General features: G+C 29.3%; 1 protein-coding gene across 1 annotated transcript in view; it reads right to left on the bottom strand.

Moving 5' to 3' along the window:
* Positions 1-23,135, bottom strand: part of LOC135951219 (homeotic protein proboscipedia-like) — a 99,204-nt gene that overhangs the window by 2,121 nt on the left and 73,948 nt on the right. The window lies entirely within an intron of this gene.

Below are 23,135 nucleotides of genomic sequence, written 5' to 3'. Positions count from 1 at the left end.
TATATACAAAATTCATGTCACCAAATTTTGTTACGATCGGTCCATAATTAGTCATAGCTCCCATATAGACCCGCTTCCGAAAATCACTTTAACGTGCATAAATCGCTTAAAAATGTTGGTATACACACAAAATTCAACATAAATAACTTTCATAGAGACATAAATCACACGATATAATTTCATGGTGATCGGTCCATAATTGGTCATATCTTCCGAAAATCACTCAAAAATATAAATTACTGAAATTTTAAAAGAAAAATGTTTTGCTCTTTTACTTAGTGTAGGGTATTATATGGTCGGGCTTGACCGACCATACTTTCTTACTTGTTTTGATTTACATATTTTTGCAACACCAGATCCGTCTGTCTCAAATATACTTTGTGATCATTAATCGCTTGGTGTTGAAATTATTATAAACAGGTTATGAATAAGGTTAAACAGGTTAAAAATGACTTATTTTTGTAATAAACAGAAGAAAAGTTTTAAAATAAATTTTACAAAAATTTCATTAAATTCCCAGAAAAGTTAACTTATATTTTATTTAAAAAGACCAAACTCCATAATTTTTAATTTAAGCTGAATATTGAGCATTTCTCACTTTTTACACAAAATTAGAGAATAATTTGCAGAAGTTTGATAAAATGGTGTAAAAATAATTCCCATCGACTCATATTTAACCGCAGCTTATTATTCTTAAACTTTGATCCGTTATTTCATAAAAACTTTTAATTAATCATTAAGCATTTAATAGTTATAAAGCTTGTTCTCTCACAGCCAGCACCTTAATTGTTGCAAATAATAATTGGTCCATTGGCAGTGCAGTTGTTCTGTGAGAAGTTAGTTGCAGTTACATACATAATTCAATTTAAGAACTCAACAATAAATCAAACCAAGAAACCGTTTATTAAATTAAACTCTTGCGTGTTTTAAACCGTCAAAAACGTAACATGTAATTTTATGCAATTTATTTAAACATTTGAATTTCCAATTTAAATATTGTACATGTAAACGGTTTTAATGCTGTGTGGCATAAATAACATTACACAACTGCAATATTTTATTAAGAATTTCAAAAAGTAAATTAGTTTAAATTAAAAAATAAAATCATTAAACTAATAAAAACCACATTGAAGTTGAGTAGTTTACCTTGTACATATAAATAATATCGTTAAACTTGTAGCTATAATAACTAACGCGGAAGGCATTTATTTTATTAAATCTAACTAAATTGAAAAACTTTAAAAATCCCTCGGTTTTTCTCTCCCTCAATTACTTTTGAATATTTAAAATCCCTTGGAAAACTTGCAAATAATGTCAGGGTTTGTGAAAGTGTTTTTCTATATTTTTTTTTTTTTTTATATTTTTTCTGTTTAGAGAAAAGAAATCCCTTTTTTATCATTTAAGCCCGTTTTACTTTAAACGTAAACAAAAACAAACTTCATAATTTTATTTTGTCGTTGTATCCAATCATTTTCTATACATTTTCAGGCACATTTTATGACGAAGAACGTTCTATAATAAATGCTGTCAGTTTGGAATGACGCTCTCAAAAATTGTATATAAATATCCATCAGGGATGGATGGAAGCTGTCAATCAAAAACAAGGGAAACTTTTTTTCTTTATAATTCAAAAAATTTACATTTTATATAAAAACTGAATAAATTTGTGTGTGTGTGTGTGTGTGAATAGTGTACTCACACTCACAGTCAATTCGTAAGTATGTTGCGCGAAAATGTTTATTTGAAGAGTTTGTTTTTCAGTTGTTGTTGGTTGTGGATAAAAAGTTTACTTTTTATTTAAATTTAATACAAAATGGCTGCTAAATATAAATAAAATAAATAAAGTTCAAAACTGGCTTATTTATTTAAATTTAATACAGACATTTTAAGATTGAAGAGATTGAATTTTAAAGTATTATTTTATAATATCGCAATGGTTCCACTAAACAGAGTAAACTCAAAATTTGAAAATTTCCAGTAGAGGCAGAAAACTGTTACTGATATTTCTATCAGCAAAGATACATTAAAAGTTTTGAATTGAGCTGTATAAAAAGATGAAATATCAGAATTCAAATCTTCAGTGCAAACTTGTTGTTTTGGCTCTATGGATCTCGGGAAAAATTACCAACTATTTTTACTTCAATCTTCCGAATTTTTCAGCAGATAAACTATTTTTTTTCACCTTTTTGTAATCCTAATTGTATCTTAGAAGTGTTTAACATTCAAACTTTTACACTTTCAAATTTTACATAACCAGCATTAATTGTGAATTACTCAACAATATTAAAAATAATAGTTATTTTTTTCTTAAAAATACAGAAGCTTTTTTTCATCAATAGGCAACAAATGAACAAATAGATGGATTTATGACTGCATGAATGAATTAATAAATGACTGAATGTGTTAAAGCGTTCACAGTCAAAAGAAGTAGAAAAAAAAACATGAAGCATTAAATTTTCTTAACAACTACCTGTAGAAATATAAGTACATATACCAATGTATAAATACTATGAAGACAAACCAAAGCGTTATTTATAACTATTGAACAACCTCAAATAGAAAAATCACAAATAAAAGCAGAGAAATCAATGCGATCATCAGTAAAGAAAAAAAAAATTTCAAAAAATAAAGGATCATTAATAATGCTCAATATTTCACAATACACACATATGTATGTATGTAGGTACATGCAGCAGACAGACACATTGTTAGAGATATGAACAACGACGTCAAACAAATTTCCGACCTGTCAACAAGACAAGGCATTGAATCTGTCAAAGAAGCTTATTTTCACACATAGACTGTGAATCACAAAAGAAAATCGTAGTGAATAGCCATAGATAAGTAAATAAATAGAGTAGATCATAGTGGCTTCTAAAGTCTCCAATTTTTATTGCACGACCATTATGGTTTCTCATTTTAGTGGTATCCATAGCAAACGTATTTGGTAAAATTTAAACAAAAAAAATACTGACGTCCAATAAATAAATCACAAAAATAAAATACATTTTATGAAACATACATATGTATAACATTACAGGTTATTGTTATTAAAGATACCTATTTTTGTATGGGCTTAAAAGAGTCCGCAATGCTGGACGATATTTAACTACAGGTAATGTCTTAAATGTATCAATCTTGTATTTCATAAAGGTGTGAATTCAGATCAATATTGTTTGTAATTGATACAATGATATGCAAATATTCGGGGTTGTCATAGCATCCAATCATTGTCGGAATCGATTTTGAAAACGACAAAAAGGTACATTTGACTTATGAAATCCAATGTAATTTTTTGTTTAATCGATAAAGAATTTAATTCTAGATCGGATAGAAAACCGATAACTTTCGATTTCACGAGACCATATACTTTTTCTAAACATAGCATACATAATATTATTTAAGGACATTTTTTGTCTGAAAGGCAGTAAAAACATTTTTAAACCATTGTGAAATATTAGGACATTATGACAATATGACATGATAGGAGATTGTGAATTGACCAAATATGTTTCTTTATATAAGGGTGGGAGGGTATTATTGTGTGAGTTGATTGTAGTTTATGGATATACTTAGATTGTCTGTAGTTCTTAACCGAACTGGTATTCAATTTTTAAGTATCAACCTTTCATAGGACCTACACGCAGAGAAAAAACATGGTTCGACATAGTTACGACAACTATATTATGTTCGTTGTAACAATATATTGTTGTAGTAAACATATAATCGTTGTTTTAATTTAATTTCAACAATATTTTAGTTGCTGTAAACGTTTATATATTCATGTACAACCATTAAATGTTTTAAATATGAATATGATTCACCGAATGGTTCGAACGACTAAATAATGATAAATAGGTGAACATATTATTATTACATACAACCATTAAATGTTAAGTTTCTATAAGCGTAGTCATAATATGTTTAAGATGCAAACAAAATATGTTTACTTTTAATAGTCTTTTTCCCCACCTTTTGTGAGTGTTGGTGTTTGTCTAAGCTGTGTTATTTTTACAAGTAAATTTTGAGTGTCTGTAATTCCCATTCTCTCTATAGTTTTATTTGTATATTATCTTTAACTTTCCTAGAGCGAATAACAATAAATTTCAGTGAAGTTATCAATAATATTTTAATTGGGAATTTAGTACCTTAAAACTAAAACCTATTAAAATAAAATTTTGTATTTTCAAAAATAAATTTTAATAATAATATTATTACTTGGATCATAATATGATTTCATTGGATCTTAATATGATTTAATTGGGTCATAAATGTGATTTCTTTGGGTCATATTATATTTGAAATAATCATAATATAATTATTTCAAAACATGTTATGATATTTTATGATAATAATAATGATGATAATATGTTTTGGACAACAATAATAAATCTTATCATAATATGTTGCTCTTAGATTATTTTAACCACAGCCATGTTTTTTCTTTGCGTGCACATAACACTTTAATCCTATAGAATGACATTCAGAATTGACAGACAATGTAATGAAGAACTGCCAATGTTAAGTCGTTTATTTTACTTTACTTTAGCTTGGGTCCCTGCACATAGAGACTACAACGGTAAGGCGAGCTGAATATGGAATGAGCCGCTTTAAATTTCAGACACAACCTTCAGAAAGCTGATTATAGATGGCTCAAAAGGGAAATATGCCAAACGGCTAGAAAATAATAACTTACATACATACATACATGAACGCCATTTTGTAGTTGCATGCTAAAGCATTTCGAGTTATAATTTATCTCATTACGCGCAAAAGTTATGTTGGTTTAAAGCTTTTTCTTAAGTGAAATTAAAATGATGTCAATTCATATAACACCATCGGAACTATCAACGTATGTTAAAATATTTATTAAATAGTCTCGGACTTTCTTCAAAAGTTACTGCCGCAGCTGTAGAGATCGCGGATAGGAAGATTTTTCTACTTCCTCTGTGAATGCCCGGTTATTCATTTATTGAAGGGACCGTAACGGTTATAAGTGATATCAAAAAGGTTATTTTATAGCAGTTATTTTGTGACTTTAAAAATAAAAATCCATCTAAAACAGTTATTATTCCACGTAAAAATAAAAGTTCGAATGAAACTCTTAAAAAAGTATTTTTCCCGTCAGAAAAAAACTCAATTGAGGAGTTTAATTTTTTTTCATCATAAAATAAAAGTTCAATCCCTGAAGAAGTTGGAAATAATACCAACGAAACGTCGGATTATATTGAAAATGATATAAATATTTTTTTTATTTACATCAAATCACTGACCTTGAAAGCCTGTATATAGGAAACAATATAAACTAATTTAATGTAAATTGACACCTAAAGCTTGCCGCTGGTCATATCATTACAATTTGTAAAGCACCTTGCATTGCAATTGAATAAATTGTCATTCAAATAAAATCAAGTGGAATTTTAATTTGTTATTGTTTGATTCCTATTATCAAATTGCTGTTGTTTTTTTCATAAACAATAATGAAAGATACCGAAAAATGTATAAAATAAACGAAAAGAATTTTATTTTCTGACGGGAAAAATAAAACTCCTCAAATGACTTTTATTTTATGATGGAAACAATAAAACTCTTCAAATAAGTTTTTTTTTCTGACGGGAAAAATAAAACTCCTCAACTGAGTTATTTTATGACGGCTATTTAAAACTCTTTTTTAAAGAGTTTCATGCGAACTTTTGTTTTTACATTGAAAAATAGCTGTGGAGTTGAGATAATTTTTTTTAATATCGCCATGGATTCTGAAAGAGCACGCCAATACCAATCTATTAGTATATAACAGTATAGGTATCCGGTTGTCTCTAATATATAGAGTTTTTGATTTAATTTTCTGGATAACTGTTATTTACGCTCCCTGATTTATTGAGATATACATTCCTCATGACTGGAATCATATACATTTCACCACCTAAAACAACCAACAATACGTGTAGTTCAAAATACTTCCATTGATATGTAGGGCAGCATACAAAAAACCTAAGCAGCTTTTCTTTTAAAGTATATTTTTTTTTTAGAGATTTTGTAACAATATTTACAACAATTGTATTCAAACCATCCATGACTTTTGATGTGAGATGATACATCACCAAACATCTGACGAAGCAGCCAGTCAACCAACCAACTCCATCACTCGCAACTCTACTCACTAGTTGTCACTTGTGTTGCTTGCAAATACTCGTTCGTACTCTTTTGTATGTGAATGAGTGAATGATTGATTGTTTTCAACATGTTTTTGTTCTCCTTCTTAAAAGTTTTCAACGGTTTGGTTTTTGTCGTTTATTTTGGTGTGTGGAGCCGTGTATTCAAACATGATTTTCGAAAACTCTGTGGCTTGGAATGGAGTATGATGGGTCTCTAAGTATTTGTTTGTTCGGCTTCGGTGATGGTTTTGTATAAAAGGATTGATTATAAAGTGTATTTATTGTAACTGTTTGTGTTGTTAAGCCATCTTCACTATATTTTAAGTCTCTTTGATATTTCGTTGCGCTTCTTCTAAATTTCATTTGTTTCGGCGAAGTATTTATCACAAAAAAATGTAGTTCCACTAAACAGCAACTACGCAATTGTGTCTTGAATTGAATGGACTTGTGCTTGAATGAGTTGGATCATACAAAATGTTTGATTGTCGGACATTTGACAAATTAGTGGTTAGTTTCGTTACGTGTTTTCTTTCTTGTTGCCTTTTTTTATAAATGAAGAATACAAATTGGTTCCACTTTGATAGTTAAAATTTAACTGTTAAAGAAGATTTTTTTTATTTTTAAATATTAGTATAAAACTTGTTTTTTAGTTCATAAAATATTGAAAGAAATAAATACTTTTTGTGGTTTTTTGTTTAGTTTATTGTGTAATGTAATAAATACAATCACGTACTGGCTTAGAGTATAAATTTTAATTACTCTTTTATGGCTATTGTAATATGAATAATTAAATAGTGTCGCGTGCCAAATTTGTTTAAAATAAAAACGAGAGTGAAAAATATTAATATTTATATTATTGAAAAAAAAAACATTACTAGTTTCAGCTACTTAAAAATCTGAATTATATATTACTAATCCGACACTGTTAAAGAACGATACATGAGCATTGATTCCAATTTATTGTTTTATTAAATATTTAGCAAATGAATTCTGATTTTTCTTAGTAAACCACGCAACAGTTGGCATTTTCTTATAAATATATCTTATTTAAATTGGTGGAAATCTATTCTGGAATACTTTAAATATTTCGTTACTATTGAATTCATAACTTAAATTTTGTTGTTGTAACTCGAAAAAATTCTATAAAAAGGAATGTTTTGTTTTCTACTCGATTACGTTTCCATTAATAAGTTTTTATTTTCATTCTCATTTTCAACCTGCAAGTAATATGCCACCTAAGGGACAAAACCAAAAAAAAAAACTAAAACAAAATAAATAAAATTTGTTGGTAATTGTACGGAAAAATTCAAAAAAAAAACCTTCAGATTTTCATTTGGGATAAGAAAAAGTGCCATGTCACAAAATGTGTAAAGCCCAGAATACGAATATTTGCTTTAAATAAAATGCCACGTTAAAAGCTCCCACCACTCTATAATTTGAAAAAGGAATGAAATGAGAAAAATGCTAGAAATGTGAAAAAATAACAATGAAAAAACTACATGACAATCGACCTGTGGATGATTCCAAAACAAACGAATTTCTTTTTGAAATATGTACTAAAAATGTTGGCAAAAAAAATAGTTCGCACAGTTTAAATGCAATTGAAGCGATATCGAAAATTTTTAATTAAGTAGAAATGAATTCAAAGAATTTACAAAAATAATTTTTGTATAAAAGTTCTTTTAAAATTTCTTGTCGACCAAACAAAAACGACCTTAATATTCCAAACAAGTAAGAGAGCTATATTAGGCCGTGCCGAATCTTATATACCTTTCACCTAATTATACTTCAAAATAAAAATTTTAAATATTTTTAGGTAAACAAAAATTTTTTCGAATTGTTTTTTTAAATTTTTTTTTTAAATAATTAGCGAAAGAAACTTTTCGTGATACAAAAAATTCGGCTTAAAAATATTTTTTGTGATTTTGACATTGTAGCTACAACTATGGTCTTATATACATCGTTGCAAAGGTCTTTGAAATATCTATCATTAGATATCCATATTGTCTATATTAATGTCTTAGTAATCCAGATATAGGTCAAAAATAGGTCAAAAATCTAGGTTGTCTTGGTTTTTCCTTATATCTCAGCCATTTGAGGACCGATTTGCTTGATTTTAAATAGCAACCGAGCCGGAAAAATGCCGGAGATATTGATGTATGAATCGTGTAAGTTATTTGGGGGCTTCTGAAAGACAGACAGACTGACATGGCTTAATCGACTCCGCTATCTATAAGGATCCGGAATATATATACCTTTTAGGGTCGGAAAATTATATTGTGGAAATTACAAAAGGAATGATAAACTTATATATACCCTTCTCACGAAGGTGAAGTGTATAATTAATGGAAATATATCGTTAATATAGTATTCAAGGACCATTTGGATTTCAATCGTATTGAACATAATCATATTATATATTCATGTAAGTGATACAGGTTTTATGCCGTTGCTGTAACAGCTAAAACTATACAATTTTCTAATTTGGTGGTTCTGAATTGTGGTCAAGGGGAATAAATTGTACTAGCTCAACGGGGTGGGGTTACCGAGGGGTCCTTAAAACAGCATTTTGGCAGCATTGAATATTTCTCAACTGGGTATCACTCAGAGAATATGACCACCCTAGAGCAGCATTATTGTCCACTGACCGACCAATCATCTTGTAGGTAGCCAACAGCGGTTATTTAAGCCTAATCCATGTGCTGCAAGTGGTGCAGTCGGAACTTGGGCTCCATCGATTTATGTTGTAAAAAGGGTTAGATCCATTAGAGATATAGAAAATATAACAACATCTAGAACGATATTACAAACATGAACAGTGCAAAACATACAAAGGAACTCAAAGAGAAACAGATAAAATTTACGGAAATAAGTGCTAATAAATTCGTGAATCTACTCCAATTTCAACTAAATTAATTCCATTTGTTACCCTATTATTTCCCTTACAAAATTGTAGTTTGTCGCCAGCCGCTCCAATTAGAATTAAATTTAAAATAACAAACAAATTTCATTTACAACCACATAAAGAAAAATTAATGTTTCATCTTACATTTATTTCATCTTATCGCAAGTAATAAAGCAACAAACAACAAAAAATAAATTCTTTATTTTCATTTGTCTCTCGCACCCATAAGCCTCAGAAGAAAAAGAAACAATTCGCCTTCAGACAAAACCGCCAAAACGTACGAGATTACAACTGCAAATAGCAACAAAAAAAATATTAAATAAAAAGTTCATGCAATGTCATTCAGCTTCAGCCTTCATACCAATAAAATACCATGTTTTTTTTGTTTGTAAGTTGGACGTAAGAAACAACAAAAAAGAAACCAAGATGAAGACGACCACGGCCATAGAGTTTTGGAGGGCTCATAATCGCCATAGAGCAGAAAGCAAAAACACCATGACCACCCAGTATTAGACATGACATCATGATACAACAAGACGCAGAAGGTTGTTTGCATTTTCCATGCTTCAGTGTATGGCCAAGTAAATGGACACCGCAAAGAAAATGAGAAGCTTTCAAAAGACCCCAAGAAATGGAATGAATGAATAAAAAAATACCGAAACATTTACACGATACAAGAAATGCCTTCCATGCCACCACATGAACTGTCGTCTACTTTTTTTTGCAATTGCTTTTTGTTGTCGTTGTTGTTTTATATGTAAAGTTGTAGTTGTAATTGCCAGCGGTTGAATTGTTTGCTGGCTTGGAAAGCTAAATTTATTGTTGAAACAACAAAAAAAAAAACAGAGTCACTTCCGGGCAATTTTTTCTAGTTTAAGTTTTTTATTTGAGAAAACTCTAATCTGGTTTTCAAATGTCTAAAGTTTTGAAATTTATTCATATTAAAGTCAATAAAATGTTATATAAATTATTAAGACCGTTTATTGCAAATCGGTGTATAAATGGACAAGATATAAGCGAAAACTGCCCTCCATTAAAAAAGATGAGGGCTATATCGATTTTGTCATTCCGTTTGCAACACATCGAAATATTCATCTCAGATAAGGTCTGAAAATGGCAAATATAGGTTCATGATTTCACCTAGCCCCCAAACTAATTTCTCCCGGAATAGTGTTTGAGCAGCCATAAATATGTTGATTATTAGGCAATCCTGATACAATTTTGCAGAAATTAGTTCTAAGTACTCTGAAATTATACTGTAAAGCAGTAGTCTGCAACAACATCAAGCAACTGAATGAAATACATATTTGTATTTTTACGCTCTATTGTTTACATTCGGGTTGTGTACGTGTAAGTTGACGTAAATCTTCGTAACCTGAACAATATGAATGCGTATCACTGCTGTAAAGTATGGCAAAAATCGGGCAACAATTGTCCGACTTTAAATTTTTTAACGGGTTTGGAAAGAAAACTGATTACACTTTAAAACGACTTGCATTTTTTGATACATTTGTATGTTATAGGCAAGGATTTTCATGCACTAAAAAATTAAAAATATGCGCTTATAATATGCACTATAAAGAAAGAAAATATGCACTAAAAATTATATATATATTTATTAATAAACGAAAAATATAAATTTTCCCTAATCGTAAACAACTTATATGGAGGCTAGGAGAAATAATGGACCGATTCTAACCAAATTCAATAGATTTCGTTCTTGGAGCAATAGATAAGATTGTACCAAATTTTGTCGAATTATCTTTGACAAAAAGACACGATTTCGTTACATTATATGTATACATCCGACGGTAAATGTATACTGTTATGCAGTTGTTATCGAATTACTTCGTTAGCAAAAGTTAAATGATTTCTTGCAAGCATTAAATTTCTGACATTAGGGTGGTAGGAAGAAATATCTGGTGGATAAATAATAGAACGGAATACTTGAGGTATATGGTCGTCAAAACATTCGTCGTTCTGAGACAAAAATATTGATATATCATATTTTAAGATCGGACTGTAAATGGCAAAGATATAACGAAAAATGTAAAAAGGCGACCCCTACGTTTGGCAAAAAAAAGAATGTTCGTAACTGTCTTGCAGAAATACATTATATTTTTGAGGTACGGTCTAATGTACAGTGTACACTGATATAAAAATATATCCAAAAGAAAATTAAATATGCAATAAAATGGAAAAATATGCTTAATATATGCATTTAAAAGAGAAATATGCAAAATAAGCATTTATAACAAAATATGCAAAGATATGCAACAACAAATCGATGCCATTTTGTTGCAAATTCTTCGATTCGGAAAGATAAATTGTCAAAAGTGATTTTGAGTACTGACTACAAACATGGATTTCCATAGAAATCCTTGCCCTGGTTATAAGTATTGCTTTTGTTAAAAATAAATAAGAGAAAATCTAAATTTATCCACTCTTTTAATTTTAGTCACTTTTCATTGCTTATTTTGATATGAACGCTTATACAAATTTATACTAATGACTAAAGTAAATTTAGTTTTTAACAAAACATTATTCAAATCGGATGAAAATTGTAAAAGTTATTCAACTTTTCATTAACACCTTTTTTTAGTATTTTCTGCCCTAGCGCATATGAATAAAAAAAAACTATATGAAAAAAATATTTGTAAAATTTTTTATTTATAAGGTAAATTTTTTCGAACTCTTTTCGAAAAAGTTCAATAACTTTTTCAAATATTAACCGATTTTAACAGGTAATGTCTCATTTTGGTCTATATAAAATTGTCTTTAAAACACTGTGCAAAAAAGTATGGTTTCTTAGAATAAAAATTAAAATAATTATTAAGAGCTATATATTATTGTTGAATTTAAAAAATTAAGAAAAAAATAAAAAGTAATGCGAAACTTTTTATAAAAATTTACGGCATTTCTTGGAATTTACATTTTATGAAAACTTAATTCTTTGCCTCTCCATAATTGTTTTTAATTTTGAAATCAGTCTAAAAGTGTGTGAGTGAGAGGTACTAAAGTACTACTACCTACATAGGAATTACATTTCAGTTTGGAATGTAATCCAAAATGAAGACGAATGACAGTATAGATTTTCATCTTTTGAACTAACTCGCTGCCGAACTTAAAAGTCTTGTTTATACATATATTGTGCATATACATATGTATATGTAATACGATTTAAATTCGCAACATTGACATCGATTAAAAATATTTATACCACCCCGTTGAGGGTGCTAAAACTTGTCCTCATGTTATGCAACCATGTACGTGCTCCCACTACTCCATATGAACGTGTGCGACTGGCTACATATACTAGACTTTAAATACTTGTATGAATTTAAAATCCTCTAGTGACAGATTGTTTCTACCACCTGTTTTAAGCCCACAAATCATCTTAAATATGGTTGTTTTTAACACAGAAAACTGTAATAGAAAAAAATCCGTGAAAAGTTCAACACAATAAAGTCAAAATTTATCGTAGTTTTATGTTTTCAAATCTTTTAAAACACCCAGTGCTTGTGTTTTTTTTCAAACATATTTCTCCTTGAATGTTTTTGTTCACCCAGTAGAAAAAACCCCCCAACTCATTTAGTTAAACTGGGTTACGATTTAGTTCGTTTGATATGGTCTGGCATGTAAAATGTGGCAAAAATTCACATGAACATGTAAATATTTTATTTTAGAAATACACAATCAGACGTACATACAAATACATATGTTGTATGAACAAAAACTTGTTCGTACTCATACTAAATACATACGTACATTAGGGTGGGCCCTAAATAATAACTTTTCACTTTAAAAAAAAGTGACATAATTAAGAAAAGATGGAACAAATTTAAAAAAAATAAATAAATAAACATAAATAACTCTTGACCTAAAAGTGAAAATTTACATATGTATATACATTTTTTGTAGATCTTCTCTAGGACTATTTATATTTTATCAGCTCATTCGGATCATAAATAGATTTTTTGTGATTTTTTTTTAAAAAATGTGAGACCCAAGGTGGCGTGCAATTTTGCTAATTAAGCGTAAAGTGCTTTATCTACATCTTTGGTATCTTTGGTGACCCCCACTGAAATTTTCTGGCAAAAATTTTCGTCGAATATTTTAATCCTTAAATGTCCTTTTTGAAAGGACTTTTTTTCATTTTCTCGAAAAAAGGGTCAAATTGATTCCTAAGGAGAGGAGCTAGAGGGTTAAGATCTTCCACAAAAATGATCCCCATAAAATTCCACAATATAACTCTGACAATAATAATTCTCTTAGACATTAACTTACAACATTTTTTTCAGTTAGTATACTCTTCGATCAAAAAATTAAAACTTTGACCTCAAAAAAATTCCGACCAGGTGGACTATAAGTTTATTCTACAAAAATGATATACTCAACATGCCCTTTTAGAATTATATGGTCGCTCTTCTGTTCCAATCACAAAGTCTCAATTTGTTGGACAGTGTTATTTAAAAAAAATTACAAAAGTTAGAAGTTCAAAGACGATACAAATATTTCTTGTGAGAAATATGAAAATAAACACAAAAACTTAAAAAAGAGCTTTTTATTGTCTGATCCAGCTTACCTAATACTGAACACAGAACAAATATTTTGAGAAACGGTATCTTAGAATAAGATTTATTTATACGAATTTTAAAATTACACTATACAACAAAAACAATTTTTTTTTTCCAAAATTACAAGGTCCGACCAATAAATTTTAATAGAGCAGACAAAAAAAGACATGTGAATCGGCGTTTTGAAAGTTTACATCTGAATTTCATTTGAGGGGGGGTTAAAGTTTCCCAACTCTGGCACATTCTTATTGTTACTCGACATAAGAAAACGTGTTCAGCAAATTTATGTAATATGTTACGGAGAACATTTTTATAGAATATATTAACCCTCTAAATCCTCAAGGCATGGGTATTTTTTGTCCTTCTTTTAAAAAAAGAGCAAAAAACACCATTAAACAGGGATTTAAGGGGTTATAATTTTCCGCAAAAATATTATCCGTGAAATTTTACTATAAGCCCCTGAATACACCAAAACGGAAAATTCAACCAAAAAGTCATTTATTAAGAATTTTATTTTAAAGTACCCCAAAAATTTAGCATGAAAAAAAAATTTACAAATTTAACTAAACATCATTAATATCTCTATTATTTTACCTTCGATATCAAATTTGGATAGGAAGTATTCATTAATTACATTTTTAGCTCTAGACAATTCCACTTCATTACCATACAATGTCCAAAATATTTCAGCTATCACATAATCACCTGCCAACAGAATCATCACACAACCAAACCGCCTTTGATTGTTTCGTAAATCTTGCAACATATTGTCTAATGCCTTCTTATGCGCCATTGTACACTCATCCCAAACGATCAGTTTTCGGTGCAGCCGTTTTCCAATATTAGATAAATCGCAAAAAGTGGGCGTAAAAGAGGGCGAAGACAATTTTATTTCCGTAAAAACCTAAGTTGGACTATGACGAACATATAAAAAAAATTTTCCGAATCGGTCCAGGAGTTCTCAACTGATGCAATTACCAACGAACGACATTTGATTTTTATTTATATAGAAGATAGAAGAAGATTTAAATTTATTATCGAGTGTATAAGATAGTTCTGATGGACATTTCGGTGGTTGCTTAGGTGGGTTCACCTACAACTTAATTTTTGGGGCCACTCTAATCTACATACGTATGTATTTACATGGGGTTTTAGTTCTATTTACAAGTTTAGTGATATTTTGTTGTTGTTGTCGCTGTAAGTTTACTCGTAATATTTACAACAACATATGTCAATGTGTTTGCATTCAAATAAATGTTGTTGTACCAAGATTTTTGCTAAAGTAACATTGGCAACAAAAACAACAACAACACCAAAGCGATTTATTTAATGTCTTAACGCGAGGCATATGCATGTTTAAGTGATTTAAATGATTTATGTCGAAAATAAAAAAATAGTGAAAAAAAGATCTTGTGTCTTGAGGGGGTTAAGTATCGGGTATGGGTAAGTATTCAAAGTTTCTTTACTGCCACAAAGTGTGTACAAGTCAAAATGAATGAGTGTAAGTGGGAGAGTGTTGGCAGTGTGGTTGGTGTGTTTTTACAGCGACGACAATCAAAACGTGTAAAACATGACTTACGAAACATTCACTGTTTGGAACAAGTAAATACATACCTATTTATATATGAATATGCATTCTTAAAATACATACTACCTACATGCATTGCAGTATGCAGTATATGGCAAACTATGTAAACAAATGCAAAATCGTACATAAATTAAAAAAAAAAATATTTTTTTATTCATCACCATTAATTATATTTAATTATTTATTTATTTCAAATATTTTTTTATTTTACTTAGAGCATATAAAATATTATTTAATATGTTAACTTTTGAACTCATCAGTAATTAAAATTTATATAAATTTTTTATTAAGATATTTCAAATGTGTGCAAAACCGAATCTCATATACAATTCGACTTCATTTTCTTGATTTAAGCAAAATCGGTTATAAGATTGAGTAAAACACTTATTGCTCAAATGTGGTTCAGATAAGAATACTTTGCTCTCATTTGATTACTGTTAGTTCTATTTATAAACAGAAATATCTAAAATGTGCACTTTAAAGTGCCTCAATATTCTAATGTCATTGCCAGTAAAACAAATTAGTAAACAATTAGTCAATTTACAAGATCTCCTATCATGTCATATTGTCATAATGTCCTAATATTTCACGAATCGGCTGCTCGGCTTATCCGACTCTTAGGCGTTCGGTGCAGGTCTCTGCTGGTTGGTTACGATGACATAAAATTCAATACAATACAGAGTAGTATTTTTTTAGAGCATTTTACGCATTTTAACAATATTTTTAAACCATTTTGAAATATTAGGACATTATGACAATATGACCTTGTGAATTGACCAAATGTTAACTATAATAAACTGTTATTTTTGTTTAAAAATATTTTGTTTAATTTGAGACACAATGCACAGCGGTTTAGAAACTTTTTTGTTTGGAAATTATTCGGTATCTTGGGAACTATTGGAGATATTGTTACGAAATGTTTGAGTTAATTTACGTTTGTTCATCTTCTTAGCGCTAAATGGGGCCAGTGCGCAGCCCCTCAAAGTTGGTCACCTCGCTAACAAGTGTAGGTTATCTCTATTAGTTGAAGAGATATTCAGGTTTACTGATTTATTTTTTTTTTTAATTTTGCTCGATCTTTTTATGGTTTTTTAGATATGGCGGGCCTACGGAGGGTTGAAATTTATATTTCAAATATCAGCTATATTCGCGATAAAATTCTAAATAAAATAAAAGAAACTTGCTAATAGTTATCTCCTCCCTATAAAAAGTTATACGCATCCAAATTTGAAACTTGTAAAAAGGGCCGATTATTTTCCAAAAAAGCCCATATATTTTTTCTTTTGTAGAAACAAATTTTCTTCGATATATGTTCCGGAAAGATAACGTAATGCAAAAGCATGTAAAGAAAAATTTGGCTCACTTTAGCGGACATATCACCCACCAGACCTATCCAAACTTGGCCAATTTAAAAAAAAAAAATAGGTTTGAGTAAAAAATTCTAAAAAGGCAAAGCACCGATCCACGAAAATGCAACATATTTGTATAACCCCATATGTTTCCTTAATACCTACTAAGTGTTTTTACTATCACACTGTAAATAACGTCACAGTGGGCACTTTTCAAAAAAAAACTCAGTTTTTGTAACACATTTTCCCCGTTATAGGTATTTTGGTATTTGAAAATAAAGAATGTCAAATATTCTAATGATTTAAGGACATTTGAGTCTATATTGGTTCCAAATTTTGTTATGATATCTTTAACTGTTAAAATTTTACATTAATTCAAATTTTATATTTTTATTCGTGGAAAATCACCATATTATAATTTTTTTAGCTTTTAAGGTAAATGTAGTCCCAAAATTTTATAAAATTATTTAGTTTTACTAAATTATCAATCCTCAAGTCATAATGTTTTCAACAATATCAAATACTTATATAAAATGCCTTTATTTACTCCTCAAAAGTTACACAAACCTTGCTCCTTTTGACAAATTTGTACGTTTTTTCATATCTATCTATCTATCTTAAATATATATAAGAACGTGAGAACGGCTGGAGCGATTTGGCTGATTTTTTTTTATTCGATTCGAAATTTTCAGGAGATGGTTTGTAAAGAAAAAAATTAAAAAATTCCGTGTAAAACTCGGAATTTTTTTTTTAGTCCAGTCAACTGTAATAAAAAAAGCTCCCTAAAGTATGCAGTACAAATATATATATTTTATTTGCAAATAAATGGTATTGCAAATGTGGGTTGGTGAAACTTGAAGAACTATCATTAACAGGGAAACCAAAATATGCAAATGCATGTTTTTTCTGGTGAGTCTAATGAGCACATGGATAAGATATTTACACGTTTCAGAAATATTTAAGAATTTTGGCATCGATTTGTTAGTGCATATTTTTGCATATTTTACCCTTAAATGCATATTTTTGCATATATTTGTTTTAAGAGCATATTTATGTCATATTTTTGCGTTTTTAGAGCATATTTTACTGTTTAATAGCATATTTTGACTTTATTAAAAACAAATTTTGTCTTACTTATTTTTCGCTGTTCTGTTACAGGTTTTTACTTCCTTTGTTTAAAATTCAAAATTGAAAAATAGATGGCTTTTTTTATAAAAATAAAATAAGCACTATTTTCATAATTTTATCAAATTTTAGTTCTAATTCAAACTTAACCGTTCTAAGTGTTAAAAAAATATTGTCTTTTAAATTTCCTCCTGTAACATCAGTTGATGTCGAAAGAACATTTTCTATGTATAAAAATGTTTTCAGATCCAATAAACAGCGATTTTTATTTGAAAATTTAAGTCAATATTTTGTAATTTATTGCAATAGTAACCTTAATTGAAGATGTGACTTTATATTTATATAAAATATCATCAAAAAATACCTTTCGAGGCCTTTTCATAGCTTAAGTTCCTATTGTTATACCCTACACCACCATAGTGGGGACGGTATTATGTATTTGTGCAGATGTTTGTAACGCCCAAAAATATTAGTCTAACACCCACCTTAAAGTTTACCGGACGACTTAGAATCACTTTCTGAGACGATTAAACGATGTCCGTCTGGTTGGCTGTCCATGTAAACCTTGTGCGCAGAGTATTGGTCGCAATTTTGAAGATATTTCGATCATGTTTGGTACATATTACTTTTTCGGTCCAAGGACCAAGCCCATTGAAACTGGCTAAAATCGGTCCATTATTTCACCTAGCTCTCATACAAATGTCCTCTCGAAATTGGACTTTATCGGTCATAAATGTTTAATTTATTTTGTTACGATCGGTCCATAATTAGTCATAGCTCCCATATAGACCCTCCCATAAATGTTGGTATATACACAAAAATCAACATAAATAACTTACATATAGACATAAATCACACGACCTAATTTCATGGTGATCGGTCCATAATTGGTCATAGCTGCCATATAAGGCCCAATTCCGAAAAACACTCACGAATATAAATTATTGATATTTTAAAAGAAAAATATTTTTACTCATTTACTTGATGTATGTTTTATTATATTTTTTGTAAGACTTGTGTTAGTTCATGTTAATTTTGTTTATTTTTTAAATAAAAGTATATTTTTTGTTTAAAAATATGTAAAAGTTTGTTTTTTTAAGAGCATATTTTTTAAATTTTAAGAGCATATTTTAAAGTTTTTACTGCATATTTAAAGCGCTTAAAACACTTTTTTTAGAGCATATTTCCGGTTTCCCTGATCATTAATAAATGCTACCTGGCGAAGCAGGGCGGGTCATCTAGTAATTTAATAAAAGTTATGTTTGTTTAAAAAATTTATATGAAATTGGAAATGAATTTTGATTAACTTTTTTGGCTAATAACATAATTATTTAATTGAGAAAAAAAGCTTTTTCTTTTCAAATAATTTTTTACGAATTTGTTCGCTGAAAATACAATTTTCGTTGTAGGTTCGAATTTAGACAATTTTGTATTTGATTCAATGATTTTTTGAATTGAATCAGTTGTTTTTTTCTGTGTATAAAATGGTTGGAGAGATAAAAACTTCAACTTCTTATTTTGTCAGTTCTCACTTTATGGAATGGAACTGGAGGTATTTTTTTGTTGGACGCTCTCGGTGGAACTGGGAACATTTTTTTGATCGCATTGATTTTGGAAACGATACGCACGCATAATGAAAAATCTATGCTTCTCGCATGATCAATTGTATGTCGCCTGTTAACGTGTCGGAACACCATCAGCATTATATGTTTACGCGCCAGAGAACAAAACAAAAAATGTCGTGTATCATGGAGTATTGCAATGAACGAAATTATGATATCACAGCAAAGTAATCGAAAAAATATTTCTAAAAGTATCGAACACAACATTTTTTTGGACAGGACAATGTCTGTCGTGTCAGCTAGTTGGCTTAATAATTTTGAATAAAACATGTTTTTCCCATTTGAACCCGTTTATGGTAAAATAAAGAATATGATTTGAAATTTTTACCCTAATTTCATTGGAATGAACAATGTTTATAATATTATGGAAAGTTTAGTTAATTTAAATATTATTTTTTTTTTAATTTGTAGATATAAAATCGTCAAGCTTTTAAATATATATAATAGACATACATATGTATGTAGATATGAATGATATATTTATTAGTTATGTGACTTGTTATCTTTGTTCTACGTACAATATGTAATACAAAGATTTATAAATTGTCCATCAACGGAACATTGTCAACATTTTTCAGTAAATTTGACATAAATATTAAAATTAATGAAATGAAAATTTAAAAACTATTTATTTATGATTGAATATAAATAACATTTACATTGTCAAATATACATACATACATGTATATAAATGTCAATATTTCTTAACAAGCCAATATAAAAATTATAAACTCCAAAAGGTATTAAATTCGTCCAAAGTACCTCAAAAGCAAAATAAAGAAAAACTAAACATTTAAGCATTTAATACAACAATTTCAGTATATATTTTTTTTAATTTCTGTTGTAACAAGTTTCAGTGATGCGCTGCTGATCGACCGAATGTGTCAGTTTTGAAACGTCATGATTAATGATGCAAACATGTGGGCTTGAACACAAACAGACAGACAGTCGGACCAATGAGTACGAAACTGTTTGTTAAAGTTAAGGGTCTGTAGTTTTTTTGTTTTGTATAAATATTTCTTTAAGCTAAACAAAACTCACAAAAAGAGAAGGAGGGCAATTCCTCAGACAGACAGAAGACGACGAGAAGAACAAAAAAATTACCGTCAAGACGATGGGAAAGGAAACGTTTGCCGTTTCATCAAGGTGAATTAAGTAGACACAATCGATAAGAGTACAAATCCAAACAAACGACAGTGTAATGATGTGTTTAGCGTTTAGTCAGTCCATCCATCCAGTAGTAGTAAAAACAGTGTCAGTGCAAACAAACATTTGTGGCTAAAATGCAACAACACATGAACACATTTACGTTACATTACATTGCGGGGTAACGGACATTGAACATTAGTCAAACATTAGTCAAATAGACAAACAAAAAAAAACAAAATTACAAATTAATCCTAAATTGAGGATTTTACATGTGTTTCGCAGTGAAAGACCACTAGCCAAGTTAACAAGGGTAGTTGGAGGAAATTTTATACATATCTAATTTTGTTTTACTTTAAGAAATTCTCTTTGTATAGGTATTGATTATAACCACACACACTTACTTATTTTCCACTAAATCTCTGTTGATTTATAAATTTACTTCCGTTTTCGTTTAAATGCTATCTTTAAATATTTTTAAAATTTCCTTTTTATCATTTTACCATTAAACTGAAAGTCTTTTCTTATTTTCACTGAACAAAGTAACAAAAGTTTTATTTTATGCAAATCTTCTCATTAAATACGCATTTAGCAACTTGTTTTTTTATTAAATTTTAAACATGTTGCTGTTGAATTATATTGGAAAAATTTAATAAATTTGAATACTTGAATGAATTGGCTTAGTTCATGGATGGACAATTAAATTTGTGTTGGGTATCAAAAATTTAAAATGTGAATTATTTTCATAATAAAAATACGGTATACGCAAAATTTTTTATTGAAAATACTCTTATACACAGAATATTCTATAGAAAATACTGCTATAAATAATTTTGTTAATATAAAAAAAATTTTCTATAGATAATACATACTGTTATACATAAAATTTTATATAGAAAATATTGTTATATCAAAAAATTGCTATAGAACTTACTGTAATACAGAATTTTTCTTATAGAAAATAATGTTCTACATAATACTAAAATGTCTTTAATTCTATTATACAAAAAAAGTTTATATAGAAAATACTGTTATGCCAAATAATGTCCGTAGCAAATGTTGAAAAATTATAAATAAAATACTGTTTACCAAAAATGTCCCATAGAAGATGCAGTTATACAGAAAATATAGTTGAGTTGTCAAGACTGGTTCAGTTAATTTATTCTGTAGCAGAAAAAACAAGTATGAAAGTATAGTCGGTCAAGCCCGACCATATGATAACCTACACCAAGAAGAAGATTATAAACAGTTTTTATACCCTACACCACAATAGTGGTGTAGGGCCCAAAAATATTAAACGATGTCCGTCCGTCTGGTTGGCTGGCTGGCTGTCCATGTAATCGGTCATAAATGTTTAATTTATAAATGTATCTCCACAAATTGCCCTAAAATAAGTTTTATATATACAAAATTCATGTCACAAATTTTTGTTACGATCGGTCCATAATTAGTCATAGCTCCCATATAGACCCGCTTTAACCTGCATACTCACAAAATTCAACATAGTAAACTTTCATATAGACATAAATCACACGTCCTAATATCATGGTGATCGGTCCATAATTGGTCATAGCCCCCATATAAGGCCCTCTTCCGAAAATCACTCAAAAATATAAATTATTGAAATTTTAAAAGAAAAATGTTTTTGCTCTTTTACTTAGTGTAGGGTATTATATGGTCGGGCTTGAGCGACCATACTTTCTTACTTGTTTTTATATGGGAGCTATGACTAATTATTTGGCATGTCTTCTGTATATATGAAACTTATTTGTGTTGAATTTTATTTGAATACCAATATTTTTAAGAAATCCATACTCGTTAAAGTGATTTTCGGAAGTGGGCCATATATGGGAGCTGTGACTAATTAAAAATTTGGTAGTGCGAGTTTTTTTTTTAAAAATGTGAGACCCAATGTGGCGTGTAAATTTTCTAATTAAGCGTAAAGTGCTTTATTTATAACTTTGATATCTTTGGTGTCCCCACTGAAATTTTCCGGCAAACATTTTCGTAGAATATTTTAATCCTTAACGTCCTTTTTTAAAGCATTTTTTTTACTTTCTCGAAAAAGGGTCAAGTTGACCCCTAAAGATTGGAGATAGAGGGTTAAGATCTTCCACAAAAATGATCCCCATAAAATTCCACAATATAAGTCGGACAATAAGAATTCTCTAAGACATTAACTTACAACAATTTTTTCAGTTAGTATAATTCACCCTTCGATCAAAAAATTAAACTTTGGCCCACTGTAAAAAAAATTCAGACCAGCTGGACTATAAGTTCATTGTACAAAAATTATCTACTCAATATGCCCTTTCAGAATTATAGGGTCGCTATTCTGTTCCAATAAAAAAGTCTCAATTTGTTGGACAGTGAAATTTCTTAAACGTGTATTTTGAAGTCTCTCAGCGGGAGCTAGGTTTTGATTTCAGACCCATACTTTCTTTTGGTAATTTTCTTAGAATGCTATGTAGATTCCGATTTTGACATACGCCTGTTACGTTTTTTCACGCCCGAATAAATTGACCCGCCCTAATATACCGACATCTATTCATCGAGTCAAAAAGTGATGATGATGATGATTTTTGCACGATACAAACTTCTGCACTAACACAATATACCTTTCCCACTATGGCGGTATAGGGTATAAATACAACAAATGGGACTAAAA

The sequence above is a fragment of the Calliphora vicina genome, chromosome 1, assembly GCF_958450345.1.
Source record: "Calliphora vicina chromosome 1, idCalVici1.1, whole genome shotgun sequence".
Lineage (NCBI taxonomy): Eukaryota > Metazoa > Arthropoda > Insecta > Diptera > Calliphoridae > Calliphora > Calliphora vicina.
This window is presented reverse-complemented; position numbering and strand designations above follow the sequence as displayed.